At 36.2% G+C, this 8,373-nt stretch overlaps 1 protein-coding gene across 10 annotated transcripts in view; it reads right to left on the minus strand.

The window, feature by feature from the left end:
- The window catches only part of FAM237B (family with sequence similarity 237 member B), a 167,725-nt gene extending 159,414 nt beyond the window's left edge, over positions 1–8,311 (minus strand). For 9 of the 10 annotated variants that reach the window (XR_008420543.1, XR_008420540.1, XR_002078321.2 and 6 more), the window contains exon 1: positions 7,874–8,311. The gene's annotated coding sequence lies outside the window, so the exon portion shown is untranslated. Of the gene's footprint in view, positions 1–3,311 lie in introns of all 10 variants that reach the window. The other variant, XR_008420538.1, reaches the window with a different exon arrangement.
- Positions 8,312–8,373: the final 62 nt, after the last annotated feature.

An 8,373-nucleotide genomic window follows, 5' to 3' on the forward strand; every position in this document is an offset into this window, starting at 1 on the left:
GAATCTATTCCTGAAATCATTGTTGCACTATATGCTAACTAACTTGGATATAAATTAAAAATAAATACATACATAAAATAAAATAAAATAAAATAAAATAAAATAAAATAAAATAAAATAATGACAAAAGTTCATGTAGAGAAAAAAGAAAATAATGTGTTCGTGTTTTGGTTGATTCAATTCATATTAAATTTATTATTTCCCAAAAAAGAAATATCTGAGGACATTGACAAGTTATAGCTGACACATCAAGAAGTAGTAAGAAGTCGGACACTTCATACTAAAGTAAGATGTCAGACTCAAATTCAGATTTCTTTTCCTTTATTATTAATTCCAGTATAATTAATGCACAATGGTATATTAGTTTCAAGTGTACAATATAGTGAACAAATTCATATTTTGAAGAAAATGGTCACAAAACTCTTGGACCTCTGAGGTCTTCCATCCCCAATGGGCAGAGAACAGGGAATGCCTGTTCACTTTCCTCACTTTCATTTGGATGTGCAGAGGCCTCCAAGAAGCCTACTGAGAGAGCACACTACTTTACTCCTACAGTGGTGAGGCATAATGAGTAGTCTGATTCCTGTCCAGAGAAATCAAGAAGTCAAGAAATTGGCTCACCAATTGCTATGGTGCTAAAGGAGAAGAGTTTCTATTGTTTGGATATTGGCCTGCACTCTAATTTGCCAAGGTAAAGTCTATGTGAGGGTTTCCCATGACTGGAGGTGGGCCATATATGAAGAAGAGCTCACCCTGGATTCAGTTCAATAGACCTACTGAAAGGGATCAAGGGGCCCATCCACAAGGATAGGATCTAGAATAGGATTCTCATAGGAAAGAATATCAAAGAAGTGTTCAAACACAGATTTATCTACTAGGGAACAAGAGGTGAGAGACCTCAGTGGTAGGACTCTTCTACCATCTTCATAAAAGCATCCATGAAAGAGTTAGCTTTAAATACCTGCCAAACCCAGGAACTCAAATCTAGCCCACCAATGCCAAGTTCAAGTAAGTATATTCTTATTATCTTTTCTTCCTCTGTCTCATGATCCAAATTTAGAATGGCCTGAAGTCAAGGTCAGCAAAATGGCACCTAAGATCAGCACTAGCTGAAAGAAGGAGGAAAACTGTAACTTTGAAATAAATGCAGAGTTTTGATTATTATACAAGAACCAACACTCTAATTTCTGAATCCAGACTGTTTGGGCCCTGAAAATGTTTTTAAGGAATGTTTATTATCTAAGAGTGAGTAGAAAATGAATCCTGGAACTCTAATTTAATAGTGGAGGAAAACTCCCACTACTGGAAAGATTTAAAGAGATAATGGGAAGCAAAAAAAAAAAAAAAAATGTGTTTTGTTAGGTCTTGTGCTTAGAGTTGTTCAATGTAAAATTAAAAAAAAAAAAAACCACTCACATATAAGTCTTAAACCAATTCTACCCTAAAAGGCTCCCAAGAACTTGTACTTGCCCTAGATACAGACTCATCCTTTCCATTGTTCAACTATTGCCACCTCATTTTGACTCATCAGAAACTTTTTTAGCATTCTGTTAGGTCAGGGGGGCCAATGCTTAGGTATAATTGCCAAAGTGGGTTGCTTTCCACTCAGTTTTGTTACACATTGGGGTTTGAGCCTAATTTTTCTTACTAATAATTACATAAAATAATTATATAAAATCAAAAGTTCTATATTACCTTTTGATATCTTCATTTTTTTCTCTCTTGTCAGTTTGGTCATTAAAATTGGGAAAATATCCAATAACTGTAATTGCCTCACTAATAGCCATTTCCAGATCACATAAAATATGAACTGAGAAAAGGGCCCAGTGAGTGCAATTTTACTGAAATACTAAGAACATAAATAAAGTTCTAGTAGGTTGAAGAGTGAAAGGGAGATAGGGAAATAGGTATCAGAAATGAATACTGAAATTTCTGGGAGCTCTGCAGTAATCAAATGAGAAATTTAGCGCTGTTGGAAAAGACAGATTAAATGAATCAATGAATTTAAATGAATGAATTTAGTTAAATGAATGAATTAGATGAATGAATTTAAAGTCCAACCAGAACTATTGGACTTAATGTTTTAAAATTGTCTCTTTAGAGGTGTCTATGGCCCTTTAGAAAGATTAAAAAACTATATATTTTTTATGTTCTATACAACGCTTAAACAAAATAGGTTCTTAATACACTTCATTTCTACACACACAACCATGTCCTCTAATAAGTTATGTGTTGTTCACCTTCTCAGAGTACAGTCTCTGCCATGTGTTTATGTAGGCTATAGAATGGGTGCAATGTGCACAAATGCTATTCCATTTCAGAAAAAGCTGTAGCTTACCACGTGTGGAGTGATAGTCTAACACACACGTATAGTGTAACAGCACTCCAGCTGGTCTTAAGGGCTAACTTGCTTCAAGTTAACACACTCTTTGCCTGCTGACTTATGGCCCTTCATCTGTAACAGAACTAATTTGCTTTCTTTGATATTTGCAGAACACTGGCCTCGGGGAATAAGGAGCCAAAACTTTCCCAGGCCACTGAGGCCAGCATGTCTGCTTGAAGCCACCTTGGCTTTGTGTTTAGCCCAGCAATCTTTTAGCAAAATGTTTTTTTCTGCTTAAAGTCACACAAATGACTTTACTGACCTCTGTGAATCTATAGACCTTCCCCTCCTTTGTAAAAATAAGAGTGCTCTTGCCCAACCACCGTCTGCTACCTAGGAACCAGACCTTCTTGCACAATCAGTCCTGGACACCAAAAAACCAGAATTTCCTGCAAAATTTCCGAGTACCAAGATAACTCTGTAGCTGGCATCATCGAGTCTGCATGTAATCAAGAAGTGTCACAGACCACTATACTCCCTTAACTGATTAAACCCATTTAAAACTCTGGGCCAGGTAGAAACCTAGGAGCTGGCCTTTGGACAAGAGTCCACCTTCTTCCCAGGTGGCTGGCCTCCTGAATGAAACTCATATTCCTTTCCAATCAAAACTCATATCTTGAGTATTGGCCTTTCAACTGATGGGCAGCTGAACTTAGGTTTCGGTAACAATAGGACAATGACTTACATGTTCTTACAATACTTCCTCCTACAAGAGAATATTCTAGATGATTAATTTATGATGAGGTAGTAATAAAGACTTAAAATAATACATGAGTATGTTAATATAAATATTTGTTTCCTTATTTTGTATTATTATTCAAATTATCTAAGAATTCTATTTTACTATTAAGTGTATATTGTTCAGCAAGTATCAGTAACAAGCAACAAAGAAAATGTGTTAGATAAATGAGAATCTTGAATATATTACTGAATTTCCTGCTGTATGAGTGCTCTTGTTTTGGATAAGCAGGAAGCAGTATTATCAAAGGTCCTTCTGATAATTCCACGGCCATTCTTATACATGTAGATGATTACAAGAAAGTATTAAAAAGAGAGCAATCAATGACTCATAGTATAGTGGAAGCCCCTTAAAATACTTTTATCCTTCTAGTACAGGTGGTTGACACTGGGGGTCTTAAAAACATGATTCAACCATTTCTTAGGATTTCTATAAATATTTCTAAGAAAATAACCTTTCAATAACATTCTTCAAATTAAAAACAGGGTGCATTAAGAACAAAGCAAAATCATGTTCAATAGGAATAAGTTTCTCCATTCACTATGAATTCAGGTATCAGAAATATTAGTATTTACTTCTTGCTTTCATTAATACAACTACTCTGCTTATTCTTGCTCAGTTATTCCAGTAACCATGGCAGTGTTCCAGCCCACAGATGAGTATGTGGGATAAATTTGGAATTCAGTAATTGTTATGTGAATGAAAGAAGGAACAAACTATAAATCCCTAGGAAGAAAGGCAATAAATCTATTTTTCTTCACATGGGTTTTGTTTCAGGGCAATAATTACATGGCCAGAGGCCCTCAGTTTGACAATACTACATTTTAATCTAGAAAGATGAACCTTAACTGGTATATGGCTCTCATTTGTTCAATATATTTGCCCTTATTACCTAGGAGAACTTGATTTAATCACTGAGTTTCAGACCCCAATTAATAATTGTTCTCAGAGTAACAATATTTTTAATGGCATGAAACTAAAATAATTTATGTTATGAGGATAACAAGAATAACTCTGTGCCCCACTTCAGGTGATTCATATGTCATAGGAGTTAGCAATATAGCCACCATATTTCTTAAGAATAAATTAACAAATGCAGGGTGCATATATTGAGTCTGAGGCCTGGGCCAAATGGACCCTGTTAGGAAATACTAAAAAGAATAAGACATATACATCTAAACAGCTGGAGATGACAAAGTAACCACCTTATTAAAAATAAAAAAAAAATTAAAAAAAGAGCTTTTCAAGATAGAGGTAGCAATGAGACATAAGCATGGAACTTCCAAGAAAGAAATTTTATAAGTGTTCCCACCTGGAACATGGATATGATGTCTGGAACAATAGCAGTCATTCTAAGATCATAAGGGGATCTTGAAAACAGTGATATGATCAAATGCATTGTGTTTAAGAGGGAATAAAACACCTCTGGAGATCATATGGATAAAGGATTACAGTGAAAAAGACCTTTGGGTTAAATTATTTCCTCTGTACATGAAAACTAGTGAAGCCTGATAACAATTTCACTATAGAATCATTAAAATAATTAAGTTTAGAATGAATCTTATAGAAGCAATATAAGCTGCCACCTTCTGTTATACTGAAGCCTTACTCTTTCCATATATTCCCCCACTGGAGGATCTCCCACAGTAAAGCTTTAAATTGTTTTAGTAGAAGTTAGGGCCTTTTGTTCATTCCACAAATAGAGATAAAAAACTAAAAGCAGAGGCCCTGAGAGAATTAACACATTGGGTTAAAATCATGTCAGGTTGTAAAATGCAGGTATCATATTCATGTCTGAGATCCAGTTTTCACGGGTACTGCGAGAGGATAGCAGAAGGGTACTTAGTACCTGTAGTAAAAAGTAATTATAGTGTCGGCAGTGGAGGGGGGGGGGGGGGGAGGAGTGCAAAAAGGGAAGGTTAAGAATACTAAAAACAAACTATTATTTCAACACTTTGTCCTTGGGGTGACTCTGGAAAAGGAAATGCAGAGAGAAAACATTTTATTAGTAAGTACTAGTAAATCTAATCTAATGATTACTTCTTGCTAGCATAATATTCATAAAAACTGTAGATGCTAAAAAAAAAAACTGTAGATGATGGAGTATCAGAAAGTTAATTCATAGCAAATTCTGGGATAAGCTATTCACCTCCTGAGTAACTATTATTAATAGAGAGAAATGAGATGAATAATGTAAAATTGTTTATTTTTGTAGTACTATAGTATAATATAGAACTATATTTTCAATTATGTGTTATATATGAAATTTCCTGCAAATCTGAGTAGTTATTATAAAAAGAAACAGGCTTGAGGCGCCTGGGTAGCTCAGTCAGTTAAGCGTCTGATTTCAGCTCAGATCATGATCTCACGGTTTGGGAGTTCGAGCTCCATGTCAGAATCTGTGCTGACAGCTCAGAGTCTGGAGCCTGCTTTGGATTCTGTGTCTTCCTCTCTCTTTGCCCCTTGCCTGCTCATGCTCTGTCTCTCTCTCTCTCTCTCAAAAATAAACATGAAAAAGAATTTTTTAATTAAAAAAAAATAAGAAACAGATTTATTTATTTACATGCTTAGCCTCCTTCTTTCCCATCTAGCTCCAAGTCCATCCTGGTTTAGGCCTGTGATTGATATCACAGGAAGCATCTGCCTTAAGTAGATCTGGAAGATCTGCCCATCCACCAAAAACCTCTTCCATCGACTTGCCATGGTACCTGAAAATTCCAGCAATGGAGTTATTTCTCCTCAATGAAGTAACCGGAAGCCATTGAGTACATATCTTTAGTAGGAGTAACTTTATGCCAATTTCACCTAGAAACATCTTGACACAATTATTTTGTCAGAATGGCTAGGCTGTCCTTGGAAATATCCTCAGGAAATAAGCTGTAGGCTTGCTAAGTTTTGATATGAGAGGAAAAAAAGAGGGAAATAAAGAGGCCTGTTGGAGGAGAAAACACCACATTAGGAGTTCCCTTATGTATCCTGGGAAATTAGTTTTTGGTATAGAGAAGAGGCTGGCATTTCCAGGAAATTAGTGAATACCCTAGAGAGTGGTATAAAATTGATGACAGACTCTATCTTTGCAGTTTCACATATAGACCCTTTAACTTAGCTATGTTGACTTCTCTTGGAAAGAACCAAAAGCATGATAGACAAAAGGTAGGAATCTAATTAATAGAAGGTGAGAGGGCAAAAGATCAATTTAGATAAACTATAAAGCAAATAATCAAGTTAGTTCTCATTTTAGTCTGCTGACAAAATTAAACAGTACAAAATCATAAAATGTTAGATTTGTTAATTATATATTTGTTCATTTTACACTTAAAATAATAGCTACGCTAAAATATTTATCAGATTGAATGTAATGTGGTGTCCAAGATTATATTCTGGAACAGAAAAAGGTTGTAGTTGAAAAAGTAAAGAGATCAAGTAAAGTCTATCATATTGTACCAACATAAATTCCATAGTTTTGACAAATGGCTAACATTAGGGCAAGCTGAGTAAATGGTAATATGAAAGGTCTTTGGGCTATTTTATAACTTTTTGCAAATTTAAATTTATTTCAAAATGAAATGCTTATTAAAATTTGTTAGAATAACTCTAGCTTATATTAAAGATTTTTTTGAAATCAAATTGTGAGTTATGCCAATGGCTCATTTGGGACTATCATGCCTATTATGCCAAATTTTCTAATGCCACTAAGTTTAATGTTTTTCCTATACTTTTATCTTCTTAGCAGCAATGGGTAAGGTGTTTTGTCTTCTCAATGGCAGAGGTAGTAATTTTTTTGTCCAATAATGACTTCTGCATCAGGTCTGGATAATGCCTTGGGTCATTTCACCTCATGTTCATTTTATCTGCACATTTTTAAGGGGGCAGTTTCTAGTTTCATGTTTCTTTTACTATCTGATAACCAGAGCTGTAATAAATATCTCAGGCTCTGACCATGTTTTGTTCAAACAAAATACGCTTTCTCCTTTGCTTATAGTACAGAACGTTCCTCTGTATTTTAGGATGTTTTAATATCATTTTCTCATTTGTTTTTATTTGCTGTTATCATTTTCCTGTGTATATATTATGGGAAAGAAATCATTTTGGCTTGTGTCCATTAACAAGAAAAAAAAATTTAGAAAATAAATAGATTGGGCTTCACACTGGTCTGACAGAACAGAAAGACCCAGTGAAGACAGTAATCCAAATGGCAGCAAAAATTATCAAGATTAAGCTAAGTTTCTACATACTAACAACCTAATGTTCTGATTAATTAATCACAGGTGAAACAACAATCCCAACTTTATTGACTAGCGGGGCAGAGTGAGGTTCAATAGCAAAAGAGCAACAGAGAGGGCTTTTTTCTTTCTTCACATTTTGTATTTCCAAATAATCACTTTCATAAATGAGGGGTAGAAGTATGAAAAGGATTTCAGAAATAAAGAGCCGGAGTGGTTAAGAAAGATTACTGTACGACTAGCAGCGTGGTGCAGGGTCGCCTAACTTGGCTGTAGATTTTTTTTTTTTTTTTTTTTTTTAAATTACAGAAGGCCATGGGGAGAGGAGGTGAGTGAAGCGGCTGAGATCTGGCCACTCTCTGCAGGTCCTGTCCCGGCAGAGAAAAAGTATGCTAATTCTCCCAACGGCACGCTTCAGACAGGAGGTGGAGAAAGCCCCCTGTCTACACACCTCCAAGAAGCTACTGTCTCAAAAACGGTTGAAGACAAATTCCCTTCCCCACTACACACAATGAAATTGTTACAGACCTCAGGTCCTGACACTTGTGTCCCAAGTTTTAAATGCATTGTCTCCGGGCTTTTACTAGAGATTACTCAACTCGTCAATGAACGAACAGCCTTTCGGCCTCTTCTTTCGCCGCTCAATTTCTGTCTTTTACGCGTTTGGTTTTATTGTCTGTTGGTGGTTCTTCTCGTGTGTGTGTGTTTTGTTTTTTCCACTCCGCTTCACCGAGTGAAGACTGGTACCTTTGGTTTCCTCAGTTAGCGGAAAAATTCCTTCACGGCCTTTCAGTCTCCAGTCCCTTCCCATGCAAAGTATTCATTCCTGAGGTATCCACTGTGCACCCGATTGTCCTTTGCCACAGTGCCCCTCGACATTTTCTCAGTGTTTTTCGTTGCTTTACGCCTAAACAGAAGTCACTCTTTCCCACCTACCAGTAAGGCAAGCCCCTCAGCGCCTGCGCCTGCGCCTGCGCCTGTGCCAGTCGGTGGGAGTCCATCATACAGCGCGTGCACCGTCTCCGCCG

Source organism: Panthera pardus, unplaced genomic scaffold (genome assembly GCF_024362965.1).
Source record: "Panthera pardus isolate Hobbes unplaced genomic scaffold, ASM2436296v1 HiC_scaffold_8, whole genome shotgun sequence".
Taxonomy (NCBI): domain Eukaryota; kingdom Metazoa; phylum Chordata; class Mammalia; order Carnivora; family Felidae; genus Panthera; species Panthera pardus.